Source organism: Centrocercus urophasianus, unplaced genomic scaffold (genome assembly GCF_019232065.1).
Source record: "Centrocercus urophasianus isolate 14NV4802_14NV808 unplaced genomic scaffold, USGS_Curo_1.0 seq_13, whole genome shotgun sequence".
Classification (NCBI taxonomy): domain Eukaryota; kingdom Metazoa; phylum Chordata; class Aves; order Galliformes; family Phasianidae; genus Centrocercus; species Centrocercus urophasianus.
Genome location: NW_024884475.1, coordinates 54264246 through 54285643, shown reverse-complemented (window position 1 = coordinate 54285643; position 21398 = coordinate 54264246). Strand labels below are relative to the sequence as shown.

The window sequence follows — 21398 nt, the reverse complement described above, 5'->3', positions numbered from 1 at the left end:
TGTGCAATGACTTTAGAAACAGTACTTAAGCACCAAAGCTCTTCACATTTTAGCCTAATCCCATAGCATCTGAGGCTCTCAGAACAAAGCTGAGAATGTTTTAAGGCATTAAGGATTAGACTAGGCGAGTATTGCAACCAGAGTCATTTCAGAATCAAAGAGCAGATAGTCTGTGCACGTTCAGCTGGATTCAGCCCTGAAAAAGCTTATGTATCTCCTCTGACTGTAACTATTCCTGCTTTCCCCAAGCCGAATACAGCCAGGCTTATACACTATAGCAGACCAGCAAAGCAGGCTCAGGCAGCACTTGGTAAGAAGCAGCAACACCGAACTTGGAAGTCAAAAAGACAAGAATAATACATGTACACACAAATATTATATATATGTGTATGTATATATATATAAATTAGCCCATGCTTTGAGGCTGAAACATCATACACTAAATGACTTCAGTAACTCTAAAGGAGAATGAGAAATATTTCTGCTCTGATACTCAGAGCTTAGCTTGCCCTGTCTTGCAGTGGTGAATGTAAGCAGGGACTTCCCCAGCTCTGCCACAGCTCGCTGTGCAGCCATACACAGCCCTGGGATGCAGCTCTTGTTTTTCTGGGCTGGAGAAGACACCGGGGGGAACCACTCCTGTTTTCAGCTGGCAGATTTTTAGGAAGGAAGTTTCATGAGAAGTAATTACCTGTGGATATTCTGCTTTTAGGTGAGGGTTAGGCAGACAAATCGATAATGGAGGCAAGATTAAGCTGGAGGTACCATTCTGTATGTGGCCCTCTACTTCTCTTACTGGTCTGCATTGTGCACTTCTTTGCTGACCACTGTATCCGCTGCTTCTCTGCAAGCAATATTTAGGAGCAGTTTGGCCAAATGTATGCTCCCAGCAGGTATAAAAGTCCAGTTGAATAGTGATGTATATGAATTGTCCTCTTTTCCCTCTAGAAAAATTCAGTAATTCTTGTCCAGACTTCAGTCTGGTCTCAGTTATAAAAGATGTGCTTACCTGTAGCATCCTGCAGTTCATCCTGTCTGATGATTCACACTTTCTGTTTGTTGTGTGACTCAAAGAATGAGCTGTTTTTGGTACTGATTAACAGTTCCTACACCTTTTACATTTGCCTTCCAAACCCAGAAACTGCCACCCTGTGTTCTCAGTGCAACAACACCTGCGTTCTGTCCCCTGCTAGGACTGTTGCCATGTGCCTAGTACTTGCCTGTTCTCTTTTTATGTTATTATTCCTGCTAATCATTTGTTTGCACCTAGAAGCCCAGATGGAGATAAGGGCTGCAGCAGGCCACATACTATACAAACATACAAAGCAGCATTAAACTTAAGGGCTTTCAGGCTAAATAGACAGCAGATACGAGTGGCGGGGCAACCAGAAAAGAAAAGGGCATTACTCAACGCCATTCAAATTTATTGTGAAAGCCAGGAGTAATGACAAGCTTCCCAAACACTCATCCATAACCATATCCCGCTGGCTAAACCTCCTTTGGCCCACATGAAAGAGTTTTTCCTGTTTTGTGTCTTGCTGTAACATGATGGAAAGCACAACAAGAACAGCAGAGCAACAAGATTCCAAGCTGCAACAAGTGAGAACTCATTCAAGCACGAGAGCAATGGACACAAAAACAATGAAAATAAGCTGCTTACCTCTGGAAGGCCAAAAGTATGCAGAGAGCTCCAGACAGATACCCTCACCTTCACTGCCAACCCTTAAATGAGGTCTGGGAATGGGTGGATCCTGGCTTCACCCCTCCTGGTTGCTCAGGTACATTGCATGCACCTGAGCTCTCCTGGATTGGCCCTGCTTTCCACCAGGTGCTCAATCACTTGTTCAAGCCATGACTTAGCATTTCCGCTACACTTGCCTTGGGAAAAAAAAATGATAGGAAGGACTGAAACCAGTAACTACATGAATTGTGATCACAGAGTGAGACCATCTCTCCAGAGAAACGTGGGCAACTGCATGATGTATGTTGCTTGTTCTAGCCTGGAACATCTGTTCTCATGTCCTGCTATCTCCTGAACACCTTAGGATTTTTATTTCTGTGTTTCAGTTGTCTTCATATGCTGTTTTGTGGTCCTCTAGTGAAGGGATATCCAGATTTTCTCTTGTGCAGGTCTGCTGTTTAAATCAATGAACATGGCTAGTATATAATTCATACACACACAGCCTCAACCATTGCTCAGTCACTACTCCAAACTCCTTTCCTTTTTCAGACTGTAGCTGAGCACCAACAACATCTGGAGGAATGACAAAAGAGAAATAGGACAGAGTTTACTTCATCTAAAAAGAACAGAAGGCTTCTCTAACACAAGTTTTCAGTTGAAGCAATCCAACTGCTACCATAAAGGGTATGTATTTTTTAACTCTATTACTTTATAGTTGTTTTCTTACTCTTTGCATTCATGTAATTAATCTGTTAAGTGAGGAAAAATTAGTGTGCCATGTAGATAGATCCTTTGCAGACAACTGAGAATAGTGAGGCTGTCCTGTCGCGAGCATCTCTGCAACTGGATCAATGCAATAAGGAAGAGTTACAAAGGAGATGGCTAACAAGCTTAAAGTCGCAGCACAGGCAGTGTAAAAAGAAAGCGTTCTTTCAGTTAGAGGTGATCAGAGAAGAAAATGAAAGAAAACAAGAGATAAAATGAGTTGTTTACAAATTGTTGGTGTCCCCAGAGATATCTATGTCCACATGTATCTGTGACTTTTCCAGGGCTCTGAGGCAGTCATGGAGATGAGGGCAGTATTTTTACTGTCCACAGGTTGTCCATGCACCAGAATCATTAAAGTTGGAAAAGACCTCTGAGATCATCTTGTCCAATCCCTGCCATGCCCACTTAACCATGCCCCTCAGCGCCACATTCACACTTCTCTTGAGTACCCCCAGGGACAGTAACTCCACCACCAAAGCATCACCACTCTTTCAGAGAAGAAACTTCTCCTAAAATCCAACTTGAACCTTCCCTTGCACAACTTGAGGCCATTACCTCATGTCCTAGGTTCTCAATAGCTGCTTATTTTCACCAACTACCTTTCACACGCCATCTTATATAAAGACACAGGAATCGCACATATCCATAATTAAATATCTAAACAATGAAATACAAGGAAGCCTTGGAAGTTACCCACTGCAGGGAGCAGAGATGAGAAATTCTAGCTTGCTTTGCAGCACCAAGCAAAGAGTGTCTGCGCTTTATCGAACCAAAGCTCTGGTATGTGACTCGTGGAGGACTGCTGCTCCTTGGAAAGCAACCTGCAGATTTAACTGTGTGTGCTGCTACTCATTCTGCCCTCAAAGTGAATCAGGAGCTTGTGTCCTACCACCACAGAGCTGAACAGTACTTCTTTCTCCAGTGGCATTTTCCCCTTAACGCTGCAGGTGTCACTGTGAAATAGAAAATCTGTGTTTAACAGCTTCTGCTCCAGTTGCTTTGTATGGGGAGAAACACAGCTAGAATTTATGGTGAGCTGGCTATGAAAATGTTTGACAATTTTCTCCTGTAATAATAGATTAGAAGCTACCCTCTATTCTAATACAGCTGCTCAAATTTTATTTGGGGGTTGTGGTTCCCACAGAACATGTTGATGTTGTCAAGGCAGACTTTTCCCTTTCTGATGTTGCCATCTGTGAGAAAAATGCATAGTATTCCTGGTCTGAAAATCCAGAGTGCTGCTTTGTATGAGCATAGTGGAGCTGTGACAGTTCAGTGATGTAAAAAAGCAATTTTGTTCTGTCTCCATGGGGATAAGGTTGTCCATGGAGCTGTAGTTTTAAGGGATGCCTCAGTGATTCCGTGCAGAAGGAGGTTCAAGGGCTTTAATTAGAGGGGGATAGCCAGTCCACAAAGTTATTAGGACAATAATAATGATGTGATTTATCTCCAGTAAGCCTGATGGGTCCTGTAGTATTACTGCTCCCCAGAGTCCCAGATCTGCCACACAGAATTAAATTACAAGCCATAGTCCACAGAAGTGGGTTATTCCAAGTGTGGATTGATAACAGCCGTAGATGCAAACTCGGGCAATTTCCATTTCTCTTTGTATAACCACCTCTCTTACGTTTACTTTCCCTTTTTCTATATGGCTTTAGTTTTTTGTTTCTGCTCACAAATCCAAAAAGAAGCATGGATGCTACTGATAACCAGCAGTAGGCTCATTCCCAGCTTACTTTGCCAGTTTGGGAAACGCTCAATTAATGATATGCATTTCTGGAGCCTAAATACCTTGAAAAACCCAGTCCAGGACTTTGTACTCTGCCCTCAAAATCCCAGCTTCCTTTTGTCAACATGGATGTTTATAAAAGAAGACAAACCATGGCGGTGGGTGGTTTTTGTTTTGTTTTTGTATTACATGTAATCATCTCTGCTTTTGAGACATCCCTAGGGATGTTTTGTTAACATGGATTTTGGTACATAAATGGCTTACTTCCTTTAAATCTTTCGTATAACTTTAAATCCTAGCTCCAGTTCCTGTAGCTGCTTCTGACAGAAGGTGCCTCAAAGAAATAATGTTAGGAGCACTTGTGTTTGCAGTTAAATTGTCTTCATCCCATTTTTTCTTTTTCTTCTAACATGAACACGTTCTTTGTAATATTATGGGTTGCAGATGCTATAGGAGGTATTAAAGCAGTGGCGTCATGTCCCGGTGTTTCTGGTTCCCCATCACTGCAAAGCCTACCTTCTGTCTAACACAAAGTTTCTAGCTGCACTTCAGCCCCGCTATTTTTTGTTTGCTTCCCTTTTTTTGCCTTTTCCAAACTCAAGAATGACTGATAAAACATTTTCTACTCACATGACATATTTTCTAAACCTTTGCTCTTTCTCACATTGTGGATTATTTCACATTATGGATTATATATATATATATATATATAATTATATAATTATTCAATTATTATCACATTATGGATTATAAATTGGATTATTTATAGTTGCTCTGCATCTAGAACTGGACCCATGCTTCAGTTACTACATTGCTCTAAATAGAATGACAGAATTAAAGGATCACATAATGCCTTGGGTTGGAAGGGTGTTTTAAAGACACCTCCAGGGATGAGACATCCACGACCTGCTCCTATGCCTTGCCATGATCTGAGCAAAGAATTTCCTTTCCCTAGCCAGCCATGGAAGATGTCATAGACAATAATGTTTTTGACTGCTTCCTATGATCCCCCTCCGTGGAAAGTCAATTGCAGCAGCAGATAAAGTAGAAGCTACAGGTGAGCCATAGAAGTTTCCATCTCCTGTGCATTGCCAGTGAAAACTTCACATCTTCTAAATATAACCAAGGTAAGCAAGTAGTGGATGTCTGTGTTTTTCCTGGGCACTGCCATCCAGAAGGGAGCTGATGGGCTTTCCTTCTCAGCAATTCTTGGATAGCCCACTAAGATTTCAAGGTGTTGAACTGTGACCTCTTGCAGCATCTTTAAATACTGACGGTTTCCTCCTCTTTTTAATTTTTTACTGTATCTAGACTTAGGGAAGTTCTAGGAATCCACAGACCTCCTTAAGCAGTTCTGATTAAGCACTCAAAGACAGGGAAATAAGACTAACCTGGTTTTTAAAGGTGCTAAGTGGTCCCAGGTTCCCACAGAGAATGTAATCTGGCTATAAACATCAAACTACATGAAATAAAATATAGAAGCGTTGTCCCATAAGTGGAATTTTGTGCTTGCAGCAGAGAAAACATCTAGCACAGACCACTGCACAGAGATCTTTTCTCTGTGATTAAATTACACCACTTCACTGGATCCTCATCTTTGGAAACAAATCTCTCTCTGCAATTTGGACTACCTTAGCAGCTGATTAGTCTTTACAACAAAGGATGGGCTGCAGCCAGGTTTCACTTGTGGCTCCTTAGAATCAATGCTTCCCTCTCAGACGTTTTACATCTTTAGTTCCAAGTGTCTTTTCTTTCTTTTCTTTCTTTTTTTTTTTCTTTTTTTTTTTTTCCTACAGCAGTTCTTGTATCACAGCCCAGATTTTTAAACAAGAGGAAAAAATCAAAAGTATTCATTACTAGTTCTAGACACACAGTTTAAATGACAAGCTGCTGTGCATGCCTGGGCCTCAAGCAAAAGAAGATGTTGATAGGATCTATGCTGTGTTTGGAGACCCAGCACAGGAGCCCAGCTTTTGGGAGTTCCAGAGTCAAATGAGTCTACATTAATCAGAAAAAAATGTGAAAATCATGCAATAATATCTCAGATGTGGCAAGTATTTTTGTGTACCAGTGGATGGTGATCCTACCATTGGCTGCCAGCATACACAGGGATACCTCGAATAGCATCTCTTTCCCTCGGTGCTCTATGACAAGGTGAACTCAGACCACATTCCAGCCCAGCTCTTGGCAGCACAGGGCAGATGCAGGGCGTTTCTTTAGCAGCAAGAGGCTTGCTTAGTAGCACTAGTCACTTGGAAACTGCCCACTTCACCTCTGTTCCTCAGCTCAGATAAAGCTTCATTAATTCATCTGCTCATCGGTAACCATTTTACTAATTTTGTGGTTGACCTCCACAGGTCTGGCTTAAGTCAAAGTGGAGAACCCTATTTAGCACTTCCATAAGGCTGACCTACAGCAGACTGTCATTTGATATGAGATGTGAGCTAAAATGGAAAAAGTGAGATGCTCTCAGAGTCTCTGTTTTTCAATATTTCTTTTACTGCAATTACAAGGCCTCCTTCACTTAGCCATTACCAGACCAAGCTGAGCTAACGCAGAACAGCTGGAGTTGCATACAATTCACTCCTACTCTTTCTACTATGTTTTTGTTTTCTCTGTAAGCCACCTTTTGCATACTGTGTAGTAGTTTCACTGTTTCTCTTCTCACTTTGCAAAAAACACCAACTGCTGAACTATGGCAGGAAGCAAATGGTGCCAGTCTGTATAAGTACTATCCAGGTAGCAGAAGGAACCAAAGAATGGCAGTTTAAAGATGTGCAAATGTGCTTACTGAAAATACATCCATAGAGTCCTGCGCACAGAACAGAGGCTGAAGAGGATTGGTCAGGAACAGAGCAGAAGGCATCCTAGGATCAGGATATCCAAAGATTTATGGCCACAATGGTCAGAAATTGCCCTTCAGATCCAAACAGAACACTAGTGTTCAAGTATTTAAGTCAAGATTTTAAAGATTTGTGGGTTTTTTGTTTGGCTGGTTTTGTTTTGCCTGTTCACATAATTGTGTAAGCAATCAATCAGGGCAAACTAGGTGATCAATGAAGGAAGAAAGGAAGACAGGACAAAGCTATGTCACAATACACTTCTGCTTGGTGTGAATCTATGCATGTTTTCCTAAAGTCAGTTAGGGGCTGGAGCCTGAGATATGATAAAGTATCTGTAAAAAGAGTATCGTATCTCATATCAGCTGCTTTCCTGCTGTCCAAGGGTTCTCACAGCATTTTAAGCAGCATTTTTTAAGGATAAAATAAGGACAAACATTTTAAAGTTAAACACTATTAGAAACTCTTTGTTTCCAATTCCTAGCAAAGAGTAACCTCCTGGCGATACATATAAATTTATAGTATGTATACGTGATGGAATATCTTCTAAAAAGCTCTTCAGGCCTCTTTTAAGAGTGATGAAGGAATTCCCAGAAAAAGGTGACCTTTTCTAATGACATAAACCACCAATTTCTTACCGGGACTGACTGCTGAAGCTATGAGCCAAGATGGAGTCTTCCGAAAGACTGCAGTCCTTGTCTTTTTTTTTTTCTTTTCTTCAATTTTCTATTTTGGATGTATGCATTCCCAACACTGTGCTCCTTAAGTTATGAGCATCTTCGTAGACTTTATGTTGCTAAAACTGCCTACATTTCCTTTGGTTACACCACTGAACGCTTCACAGAATCATTTAGTTACATTCACGCCAAGGTGCCACAAGGACAGCTCAAGCTCTCAGCAGCTGCAGTGATAATAAGAAGAATGATACCTTATTATGAACAAAATCCACTGAATGAAGTTTTCAAATAATCCTCCTTCTTCTTCTTCATGATCTGTTGTTGTCAGAAGGGAGCTAATACCTCCTATCCTATTTTAACAGGCTTTGCTCAGCATGTAGGTTCTCAGTTCACTCTGGGTTCTGCTCTGCTGGCATAGAGGGAGGGCTGCAACTTACATATTCTGTTCAGGTTTGGGCCCCTCACTACAAGAAAGACACTGAGGCTCTTGACCATATTCAAAGAAGATTAACAAAGCTGGTGAGTGGTCTGGAGCAAAAGTGATAGGAGGAGCAGCTGAGGAAGCTAGGAATGTTCAGCCTGGAGAAGAGGAGGCTCAGGGGAAACCGTATTGCTCTCTCCAACTATCTGAGAGGAGGTTGTGGTGTGGTGTGGGTTTGCCTCTTCTCCCAAGTAACAGTGATAAGACAAATGAGAGTGGCCTGAAGTTGTACGAGGGGAGGTTCAAGTTGGATATTAGGAAAAACTCTGATAGGCTGATCAGGCATTGGAACAGGCTGCCCAGAAAGATGGTTCAGTCACCATCACTGGAGGCATTCAATAAATATGTAGATGCCGCACTCTGGGACAGCATTTAGTGACCAACATTAGTAGGGGGTCAGTTGAACTACATGATCTTGGTGGTCTTTTCCAACCTTAATGATTCTATTCTATGTTCACACCTCCAGTAACAAAAAATATATTAAAATAATTTGTTAGTTTGCCTTTTTTGACGTACAGCATCATAAGTTAATCACAATTTGTATTCTTTAGCATGTAGAAGAAATGAATGCAAAACTAAATGTTAAATGAGAGCATATATGTTATGCAATTCCCTTCAGGTCACAGACTTCAAAGCTAATTATTTTCACAATGTGTTTGCTCCTTCCAGTAGCCTGAAATGACACTCTTGGTTCATAGCCAAGATTTTCAAGCAAGCAAATATATTGCAGGGGTATGAAGTAAGTAGGTCTTTTGTGTTCTTGAATCAGTTCTAATCCCTACAGTTTGGCAAGAATTACAGACTCTTTGAGTGCAATAAAATCTCTGTAGTCAGCAAAAAGTTATCTATTCCTGCCTCATCCTCTGTTCTAAGAAATATTAGTGCAGAATCTATGCAACAAAAAATGTAAAATCCAGAAACTGTAGATGACAGCCATTCTCAAGTGCTTATACTAGAACGATTCATCTACAGTAAGTGGTTCTGAAAGCAGGAGAAAAGAACAGGTACTTGTAAGAAACTTCAGGTGTCTGAATTCTCTTCATGAAGAACAGAGATCTCATGCTATCTTTTAAATATTCTTTAAAAATAAATGCAGAAATTATTAATAATTCAAAATACAAAGTATACACAATAATTTAAAAATTCTAATAAAACCTATTACATTTAAAATATTTTTATAAAAATGTTATATATAAAATTTTAAGTATATATTGTATACTAAACTTATATTTGCATATGATACGTATAAACAAAAATAGTCCCAAGAAAAATCCTTGCCCATTTTGGAAAACCGTATCTATTAAAAAATGTAATTCAATAGCTGTTACTATTTCATGAGACAGCAGAGACTTCTGCAACACACTCTGTTTTGAACATCTTCAATGCTTGAGAAAAAGGTGCAAAAATCAAGAAAGGGATATTGTTTTATCTTTGTGTGTGTGTGTGTGTCATGAACTCACAGAAGTAAAATCCTAAAGTCTGGGAAAACACATAAGGCTTCTTCATAAAAGCAGATCGACTCCTTAAAATCACAGAGGGTTGTATAAGCTGAATAAAATCCAGTTCCTCTGAAAATTCAGGAAGTTTTAGGAACTTCGGTCAAGAGCAGTCAATGTTCTCCTGTGGACTTTATTACTTGTACATTGAAATGCTGCTAACTCCAGCCCTGGTACTGCGAAACAATTAAATGCATGCTTAAACCACTCTGTCTTCACACATGCTTTGCTGAAGCACAGTGTTAGGCAGTTTTCAGGTCTATTGCCCAGCGGATTGATGGTATTACAATAACCCATGAGAACTGCAGAAAATACCATTCCTCTAAGCAGAACAAAAAAGAGGAAACCAATTTCTTTTGTTTTTTTTTCTGGGCAGGAAAGAAAACAAGAGTAGAAATGCAGTAAGCACTTGGGCTGCTGGACTTGAGTGGTGCGTCACAGCTGTGGGCCTGTTTTCTGTGCTAGCAGTGATTGTGAATGACGTGCTGAAAGAAAAGTGACTGCTGCAAAACAGTGGAGCAAATTTAATTCAGCAGTTTTCCTCACTTTTCATTAGCATGATACTGAATTCACACCGGACTAGGAAAGATCAACAAGCATGACAATAAGGGTCAAATGTGAGCTGAAGGGAAAGTACGTCATGCTGTCATGCCTTGTAATTACCCTACAGGACATGCACCACATCCAGACCTTGGTTGCTGTCCATCTGTGTCCAGCCTATCTTCATGCTCAACAGGCAGTGAATGAATCATCTCCACTCCTGCTGGTGAGCTGGCACTGCAGGAGGGGGGTGCCAGTCTATAGCTCTGTGCACCAGGTCCAAAAAAAATAGATTTTTTTTTTTTTTTTTTTTTACTCTGAAACGACAGAGCAGTTTAAATATATATAAACGTTAGTTTATACCAGCCTGCCTAGAATCGCTATGGAATCTGCAAGAGCTGATCCTTACCAGCACAGCAAACTAACACAGGTTCAGGTACTAAGATGCACTATCATCTTCTCTTTCTCTGGACATCAGCATTCAATCCACTGCTGTTTGAAAAACAGGGAACTAGACAAATAGTAGAAAAGGAGACTTCAAAACAAGTAGGGTATTTTTTTTTTTTTTGCCATTTTATTGAAGACAAGAAAGTGTTAGTCTTCATAACAGGTCTGCATAATTATTTCAGAAGTACTAAGAGATGTGACTCTTTCCTCATGACATATATATACACACACAGATAAAACTAATATACAGATTTGCCTGATACACAGGGAAATATTACAAGAGAAAAAATGAAATAAGTATTGCTAAGACACTGTTTAGAAAAGCACTAATTCACTGTCCTAAAAAATTTAGTTCAATAAGAGAGACACTTTTTTATGTCTCTGCCTTTTATCTACAGTAAGTAGAAATATATAATTTTGTCTAGTTTCATTATGGGATGTAATCACTCTCCCTTTCATACACAAAGGTGCATACCAGCAGAATGTCACATTAATCTTTGCCTCTCTTTTATGCAAATGTAGACCTATTAATTCTGAGATTTTTTTTTTTTTTAAGTATAGGCTGCCTTACCCAATTTATACAAAAGTGCATGCGTTGGTTTTCCCTGTTTAGTAGCCTTGTTTTAAAAGCACCTAAGAATTTTTTTTTCACACCTTTGTAAGTTAGCTACAGTTGAGGTACCAGTTTGAAAGTCTAAGTATTACATGCAGTGGAAGACTTTATTATTAAGGACTGTAGCTTCCCCAAATAAATCATTATCATATCATTATTATTTGAATATGAAAAAGAAACCACATTTAAGAAATATTATTGTTAAATATTTTATTATTTATGTTTTATTGTATTAATATTAAATAATATTTAATAAAGAAATATATATACAGAGAATTTAGAAATTTTAGTACTGCCTAAAGGCCCAGTGTTAAGTTAAAAAAATAAACCCTTCATTGTCCTATTTGTTTGCCACATGCCTCCTGGAGGTCTGTAAAGTTTCTGCACATTATGTTTTCCACCAGCAAAATCCTAGTGCAATAAAAGATGAAGGGAAGAGCCTTGAGTTACCCAGAGCCCACAGCTAGGCTTCACATTTCCATGCCCCTGGTATTTAGTGTACTAACGGGCCTGTATTCTGACAAGGTAAGTTTCATATTAAGGCAATGATGATCCTTCTGCAATGCATTTCTCTTTCAACTACTGGCAGCCCTAACTGCAAAATCAGAAGCCCAGGTCCTTCTTCTCCTTCCAGGGAGGTGGGTGAGCCACCATCCCTGGATGTGTTTAAAAACAGTTTGGATATGATGCTCAGGGACATGATATAGTGGAGGGTTGTTTGGATAGTATAGTTAGGTTGCAATTGGACTTGATGATCTTTAAGGTCTTTTCCAACCTGAGCAATTCTATGATTCTATGATTCTCTTTCTTGAGACACTTTCACACTGCACAGTTCCCTATTGTCTCTATCTACAACAGAATTTTCTTGACTTCTCTTGGTGTTGCTGGTAATCATACAGTCCCTGGACAGAAAGACTTTGTGTTCACTGCTTATTCAGGCATTATGCAAGACATAGAAACCACGTGGTGGCAGCAAGTGACAATGTCAAGAACAGGTCACCTTTCTTAGTAACTATGCATCAACAAGGAATCCAAATCTAGAATACTTTCTTCTCATCCTGCCTTAGCGTGAGCACAGCAACCAGTCAACTGTCATCATTCTTGCACTCTTGAGTCAATAAATAAATAAATCAGTGCTATGCAGCATCTTCAGAAGTTGCTGGAAGTCCTGAAGGTTCAGCACCTGAAATATTGTATTAAGTATTTGCATCTACAGAACATTCCCTTGGAAGAAATCTTGATTTTCATGTTCAACTATATTCGCACAGCTTCACCCAGATTTCTTACTATTAAATGTCACTGTTATCAAACAAGCTTTGTTAAAGCTTTTAGTTAGCTCAACTGCTTACCAAAAGTAGTGAGAAAGAGAAAAGATTTCTTACTGAAGTGAGTGCTGCCTGTGAACTCAGGAATTTGTTCATTTTAACTGTAGTTAAACTAGTAGAGGAATAGCAGGGCTAAATCATAGACCTTTGTGCTTTCTTTCCATTACATCAAAAAGAATAGCTACTCACCTTTTGCCCGTAGCTAAACTATATTGGCATGTCCAGCTCTCTTTTTATACATACAAAGAAATGAAGAGGCCTATGTGATGTACTCAGAGCCCATCCACTGGAATAGCATTGCAAAATTCTGCCTTTAAATGCTAAGATTCTACAAAGTCAGCAGTGTTAGAGCTACCACTAACTTCAGGGAGAAAAAATAGAACAAGCATTTATGATTTTATGCATTTAGGCATAAGTGGATTCATATCCAATTTCTGGGATTTAAATTTGCAGCACTGGAGACTGTTCCAGTGTTAGAGAACAGTGTTTTCACTCCATGTATCAATGAACATTTTATAAAATAAAAATAGTAAGTTACTGTTATTCTATAGTAGATTGATAGTGAGCCCTAGAATACCTTGAACTTACTTACCTAAGTTAACAATCACACAATAATAGAAAAAGAAACATAGCACAGAAAACACACTTTTTCCAACTAGATAACAATGCATTAGATAATAAAACTAGAAGTGATACTTTAACACTATAATGTGATGAAAAGTACAGCAATAACAGTCAAGTAGCACAACCCCAAGCTATGGAAAATAAGAACAAGCCCAACCAAATGCAGAGGCCATGGATGCAAAAGCAAAGGAAAAAAAATTGCTTACCTTTGCAAAATCTCAGGAAATCAGGGATTTCCAGCAAAATATCTTTGCCTTTACTGCCAACCCTTAAATGAGTTCTGGGAAGGGGTGGCTCCACCCCTCCTGCTCACTCAGGTACATTGCACGCACCTGAGCGCCCCTGGGTTGGCCCTGCCTTTCTGCCTGCTATACCAGAATAGATCAAATGCGAATTCAAAGAATTAAGCATTGGTATTTGAAGATTTTAGCACAAAAGATATATATAAATTATGTATAAAATAAGAAACTATTAGTTTCCTTTTCACAAGCAATTTTAAGACAGATTTTCATTCCTACTTCTTATCTATAGACCAAATGGTATTTCTTGTTGTAAAGCAAGAATATTCCAGTCTGGATTTTTTTGTACTGTCCTGTTTTATCCTCTTAGTCCTGAAGCACTAGTGGGGTCAAACCGTCAGCATTCTCCAGAGTTTTTTAAATTACCATTTTTCTTCTTTCTTTCTCTTTTCTCTTTCCTATTCTGTTAGCTCTGTGAGCTACATCCTGCTCCCAGCTCCATTTTTGTAGTTCTGCATTGTCCATTGGAGTCACCTCTACAAATTCATTTACACTGCTTGTCCATGTTTGGTTATAAACAGCGCTGCAAAATTTTAAATGAATATTTTGAGTTTTCCATGGCCGTCAGCCCAGATGGTACCACCTTAATACAGGCATCTGTTGGCTCTGGATCATGCCAGCTGCATACCACTGGTTTACTATCAGCCTTTGTGGAAAGAAAAGGCTGATCATCATTGAAATTCAAAACTATGTTTTAAGCTGCTTAAAAACAGCATTGCTAAGTGTTGACAAAGTTGTCATTGAAATCTTTCGTTCTTTCTTGTAGGAGTAATAATGGCAATTTTGCTTCTCAGCCTCAGCTGCCACTGAGCCATTTCAAAGCTCTGACATACTATTGCTATTTTTATGAACAATCCTGTCAGCAGCCTAGAACATAGGAACACCAGAGATTTCCGGTTGCTTACAGACTTGAAGCTGCAGTAAAAGTGACGAAAGAACCATCAAACTGTCCATCAGGATGGCTCCTTCCAGGGTACATTTCTAGTTACTGGAAACATCTTAGAAAAAAACATCTTTTCTCTTTCCTGCCCACCTCCAATAGATGATAGCATTGCTGAAATGTCTTGTGTACATGAAGCCACTACATGCTTTCTCATAGCATTTACTCTTGGGCTCTGCTTTTTCCATGCTGATTGGCCGAGTTTTGCAGTAAGGCAGATCCACTCTTCCTTTTGCTTGAGCAGAAAATTCCTGTTGTGCTGAATACTTACAAAGAGTATCCAAAGCATTTCTGTCAGTTCACCACCTCTGTCTGTACCAGGAATCTCAGAAATCCTGACCTGGCAGGAGGGAGGGATGTCTCTCAGCCATAACATGAGCCTTCGTTTGACTTAAAGATGCTGAGTAAGAGACTGCACTGATGCCTCATACCTTATCACAAGCTGTTGAACTGATGATCTTGCAGTCTTCATCCTGATAACTGTCCATCATGCTGAAGAAGTATGCAGAGAGATCTCAACACTGACTTCTTGCCAAGGAGAGTCTGCTCCTTGTTATCAAAAGGGAAGAAATGGGGAATATGAGGAAGTAACCAACTCTGTCATGCTGCCTCGCCCTTAGATGACCTCATGTGGGTATTCCCCTCATTGCAGCCCTTCTCCCTAGAGGAATTGAGACCAGATCTCAGACATTTTCATCTTCACACTGGCGCAGCAAGAAGGAAGAGGCACAAACAGCCTCACCAGTGTTAAACTTTTAGATAAATTATTTAATTAGAGATCTTGCCCTTTTAATGGTTGACTATTTCATATTTCAGTCGGCCTCTGGTTTACCATGAGAAGGAAAAAGGAAAAAAAAAACACTGAAAGAAAGCTCCGTCCACCCTCAGTTGACTTTTTTTCCCCCCCAGTCACTTCTATTTTCATTTAAGTGAACTAATATGTAGACAATGTCCTTTCATATTTTACAGAAGAGAGGCTTGCAGTTAGGAGTCCTAGCTAACTAGAGTCTGAATCTCAGATCCAATGGCTTCCTATTTTTTTTTTTTGTTATGTTAAGCCCTTAATTTTAATTTCTATTTACTCACTTCTATTTTTCAATTGAAAGCTGGGTACTTTATTGCAGAAGATGGTGATCCCACCAGCGCAAGCGCACAGTAGTTTAACTCACTGTGTGTGTTTCTGAATGCTGAGAGAAAGTAATGCCACAAAAGAATTATACAGTTATTACTAAATCCTGAAAAGTTTCTGAAAAGGCATTCTGATAAGCCATATTTTGCTTATTTCAAAAGAAAGGCATATAATTCATCTCCAGTTTTCCATACTTTACTCTATTACTGATGATATTTGAACATGTTTAAGATCTTTCCCCAGATGCCCTTCCCAAATATAAACCTTTTGCTATTGTTTTTCTTTCCCCACTGTAAATCTTATTGTTTGGTTGTCCATATGTCTTCCTCTGACTTAAACATCCCTAGCAGTAGCTTCCTCAGACAGTAAAATTTTATTTTAAGATACTGAGATATGAGAAATGAAAATAATCTGAATCCACTCTAATTAACATATGGTGATCTTAAGAAAACCTTGTTCCTGCCATGTTTTATCGTGATATTAAAGGCATTTGCCTCTCTCTTGTTAAGAGTAAACAGAAAAGATATTCTGCTATACCATGCTGGGTACTCAATCTAGTCTACATATCAAGCTATAATAATTAATCAAAACTGCTGTAGAAACACATATTACCTCTCAATTTTGGGCACAAGCTACATCGTCTCTGATCCTTTTAAAATGGGACAGCTTCATCTCAGCCCAGGGACTTTTCCTTATTGTGCAAAATTGATCCCTTCTTTCTTTTGATTAAGAATTATACATCTTCTTTGAATGATCTTCTGCATGTGTATATTATCCTTCTAAAGACCAGGGCTCCCGTGGAAAGATAATGAGAAATGTACCAGAGCTGCTTCACTCTTGCATTAAGACCTGCTGTAGGAAGTGCTTCTGCCAGGAAGAGCAGATAAACTGGAATACTTCCAGGAACTCTGGCAGATAAGGATTATTTATTTTGGAGACAGCAGGTCATCAGTATATATTGCCACATACCACTGTTATTCATTAATCTTTTACCTGTATTTTCCTTTGGCTATTGTTATTAGGAAATTTCTTGTTGTTTTTTTTTTTTTAAACTTTCATACATGCTTGAGGGAGGATTCAGCTGAGAAACTGTGAGCCAAAAAGGAATGTAACTCATTAATATTTTCAATAAAATGAAGATGCAGACCCTCCTGGAGACAGTGCTGGCTTTGCACAGGATCAGCTGAGGAAATTATGAAGTCAGACATTTTGCCTGGAAAAAAATGGAATTAATCATGACAGAAATCTCACCAACATCTCAAAAACTGCTTGGCTTTATCCCTGTTTTTAGTCAGCTGTGTGATACGAATCATTATCCAGGCTTTCACCCATATATGCAGTGCAGTGCAAGTCTTTCAACAGAGCATAATTAGCATGGAAAAAAAGTTGCTGATACTTTTATAGCATGCAAACAAATCTTGGAATAAAGCCTGCCTGCCCCAGTGAGAAAATATCCTCATCGGCAGAAATGAGGGGAAAGTCAGAAGGGATTGTATGAATAGATAATTTCCTCCTATCATAACAACTGAATCAATCAGTCCTAACATCTTCTCTCACAGCTTACATTTCAGACACCTATCTCTAAGTCTGTATTTCATTACTGGATTGGTTTGTTTTTTTTTTTTTTATCTTGTGATGCCACTGATATTTTGTTTTCCTTGTATTTACCTCTATTTACTTTAACTCCTCTCCTTTAGTCTCACCAATTGCTTACTTTTCTCCTTCTTGTGTGTCCTTATCATAGCTTTTATACTTAACAAACATTATTATCATGTTATAGACCTCCTGGTAATGGGGATTTGAATCTCTTCAGGAAGAGATCAAATAACCAGTTTTAGCAAAGGCAAACAAACTTCCTTTCTTTACCCTGCTTCTCTAGCTTTCCTTGAGGGAAAATTCCAAGCAGTGCAGTACAAAGAGCGTGGCTGCTCTTTACACCGAGGCAAATCTGCTGAGTCAGCACTCTTGCAGAGGTCTCGGTCTGAGCCTTTAATACCACTGAGACCAAAAGCATGTACAAATGCCAGCCTGAAAAGACTTCCTTCCAAAAAGCTTTAGTTTGACAGGAGCCCATCTCCTTCCCTGGACGATGACTCTTACATCCAAGTATTTCTGCACTAAAAACTTGTTGCCTCAACTCAAACTATACAAATTTACAGGTCAGCTTCCAGGTGTTCTGGCAAGTGCTATTTAAAATCTAATTAATGTCATAGAGGCCTTTGCTCTGATGTGATTCCATGAGCAAACTAGTCAACTGTGAAAATGCATCCTTGTTGCTAGATCTTTCTGACAGGTGTCACGTTTGCTTGGCTAGAGTGGCACAAAGGATTTGCAGAACAGTTGAGATGTTTATTAAATTTATGAAGAATAGGAAAGAAACAAATAACAGCAATGCACTTTTTTAAAAAAATAAACCATCATTTTACAAATCTGTAAACTCTGACTCTTTTTTCAATCCCCCTTTTTAAGTTAAATATCATCCAACCTTTTGGTTGGAAATGCTATCTGAACAGCTACTGTAGCTCACAACAACTGTATGAATTATAAAGTAGTAGCCATAATATTGTTTATTACTTGAATTTTAAGGTTTTAGCCATTCAACTCTGAGAATACTGAATGTAAAACATCAAAGGATGACCGGAATTGATTGTTCTACAAAATTACATTTAACTACAGAACAGCACCCCTATCAACTGCACACTTCTGTGTTACTCATTAGCAAGTTTTCCTTTAACAGTTGTAACAACTGACAGGTGCAGATTGTTCATTGGCAAGCATCACATGAATTGAATAAGAGATCAGAAACACATGGTGAGATTTTTATTGACAGATAAACTTTAAATCATTTCCAGTTTTACAGAGAGCGTATCTGACCATAAAGAAAAGAGCTTTGCAAAATAAAAATCACTTGAAACGTGTATTGAATGTATTAAATATCTTAGAGATCAGTAATAGATAAGAAGATGGGAAGATGTAATATCTGAACCCACTAGTTAGGGACAATGCCTAAGAACTTGTGTTTTCTCTTGCAGGGATACATCACAAAATCTGCAATATCATTGCATGAAAGGGGCTGAAATTTTTGCAGTTAGCTGGTATGACCATCCTGGTAGCTCCAGGAACTCCTGTCTCCATCTTAGATTTCACTGAGTGTAAAACATGAAACAAAGCTTATACCAAGCAAAATGCTTTAGCACATTATCCACTCCAGCTTATAACACACATGCACACCCTCATTATTACAAAAATCTCTCTGCCTTATTCTCTTCTGTATCTGGATTTCTTTTTATTCCCCTACACAGAAAATCTTGAGATCTGTATTTCTAACTTAATACTTTTCATCTCCTCCCATCCATATTGAGGATTCTGTTAAATTCTAGTTTTTCTTTAGCGTCACTTGAATCTAACATCTTCCCCTTTCTAAACACCCGTATTTGTATTTGTATTTGTATAGGGTCAATATAAGTATTGACTATTACAGTCCTCACCAAGGGCTCTGAGCAGCCTCTCTATAGCCACAACTTTGTCCCTCTTCTATTCCTTTTTTCCTCCCATTTCTGTGTCCTTCTTCCCTCTTTATATCTACCTGATTCTGCTCTACATCTTGTCACAACAGAAGTCATTTCCGTGATTGCATCTGTAAGGGATTACTTCTACTAGTAAGCAGAAAGCCATCCAGTGGGTGAAGCATTCATTAAAATCTTTCCTTGGTCCTATTTTTGACAGCTCCATTGCGTGAATATACTTGCAGAGAGATCGAATGGTGGTATTTAGACTGGAGTTAAATTTGTTACGCATACCCATTCTAAGCATTAACAGTGGTTATCCTATGTAAATTAAATCACTTTGAATAGAAAGCCCTGTTGTTAGTCAAGGGACTTTCTGAAAAGTTAGAAAATAATCCAAATGTTTCATGACTACCTGAAAAAATCATGAAATTATATTCTCAGATCATGGGATACACTGTAAATGGCAATTCTGGAGATTCCTGCTATATTTACTATTCCAGGATATTAGATGATCTTGGCTGTTCCCAGTTCGTGAAGGTATCACAAATAATACACATTAGTTTTTGTTCCTGCCTAGTAGCAGGACTTCCAGTAGACTACAATGTCAATTTTTATCTTTTGGTGACACTGATTTCCTTTCATGGAGCGTATTTCCAGTATAACAGAACATATAAAACTACCTAGTAACAGCACAGGAAAAACTCCCTGGGCTGGCAAAGGAGCATTGCAGCAGCTGAGCACATGACCCTCATTTTTTTTGCTGAGGAAATCCATCATAACGACAGACACACGAGAGAAAAGCCATAATTTCTCTCCCGGTCACGTATCCACAGAGCGTGTATTAGACACAAAGCTCGTCTAGTCCTCTTCCACACAAATGTCTGGTTATTATCTGGCATTCAAAGCATAGGAAGCCAAACAGATTGTGGATTTGACAACATACATGCTATTATCTTCCTTATGCTTTATGTTCTGAATGAACACTCTGAATTGGTTTCTTCTGAAGCAAAATGTTTTCACTAGCAACTGATGTTTCCTCCACTGATATTTGACAAAGAGAAATGCTCCGGGCTTTGCATGGATGCATTTTCCCAGTTCTGGAAATGGTTCAATATTTTATCATTCTGGGGAATGCCTTTATGCTTCTCAGGAATGACTGACCAATCAATTATTCCACATTCTCTAAAGATATTCAGTCACTCACAAGCCTACCTCTTATTTACATTAGAAACACTGCATTTCCTGAGTTAAATACCTAAATACTTTAGAAATTAAAATAATTCAATATTGTGTTCTCACGGTGTTTTGTAGTCAGAGCCTTAAAAATATGAGCAAAGTGAATTAACATTACTGGAAAAACAAAATAATTCTGTGACTGCTTGAGTGATCTGTTCAATAACAATATATAAAATACCTTTTCCCTCATAGTTATTTACAGATGTGCTGGGATTAATACACACAGATATGAGGACATCCAGCAGAATAAATTTAACTAAACTGAAATCTGGTTATGGAGATTCTGCTTTTCTGTTTTTCAGCTCTAAAACACCTCTCAGAGATTAAACCTTGCCTGAGTGTAATCTGAAGATGGAAGGAAGGAAATGAGGAATAGGAGACCTCATGACTACATGTAAAATACAAGAGCTACAAATCATCATTACACAATACAAAAAATAAAAGGTCAGCCAATAAAGGTGATAAGAGAGGTGAGTTAAATTTGATAGAAACACTTCCCTCTGCTGACACACGGCTGAAGAGTAGCTCCTCCCCAAACGAAAGCCAGACATTAGAGACCTTTCAGAGACTACAAAGGACATGCTTGAATTTCAGCAATATCTATGTTCACACCAAGACCCCTAGAAAGCCTTCAGCCAATTGCACTTTTTGTTCTCTGCCTCATACTCAGGTGATTTGTGTAATGTTTTTCCAAGCTACCTGCTTTGGTGAAAAGAAGAATTTGTGGAGAAAATCCTTGTCGTAGTTCATTCAAATGATTGTGAGCAAGTTGCTTAAAAACCTTTGAAAATCCAACTCTAAATCTCTGAGGGGTGATGTGAAGATATGCACAGATACTATTAACGAACACAAGTTGAACAGTGAGGAATGTATAATTAGGCTGTTTCTGATGTTTATCAGAGAGGAAGGAGCCATGAATAAAAAGCAGGCGTTTAATCAACATGGCGAGACGTGCATGCTTGCTGCAAGCAGACTTTCTCCAGCTCATTTAGACTGTTAATGTGGAGATGCACTAAGAGGTGTGTGGAATGGCACGATGTGTGGAGCACACATTCACCCCCAGG

The 21398-nt window shown here is 38.9% G+C and overlaps 1 protein-coding gene across 1 annotated transcript in view; it reads right to left on the bottom strand.

Moving 5' to 3' along the window:
- Window positions 1–15010, bottom strand: part of GPRIN3 (GPRIN family member 3) — an 80831-nt gene extending 65821 nt beyond the window's left edge. The window contains exon 1 of the mRNA XM_042812378.1: window positions 14892–15010. The gene's annotated coding sequence lies outside the window, so the exon portion shown is untranslated. The remainder of the gene's footprint in view (window positions 1–14891) is intronic.
- Between the last annotated feature and the right edge of the window lie 6388 nt (window positions 15011–21398).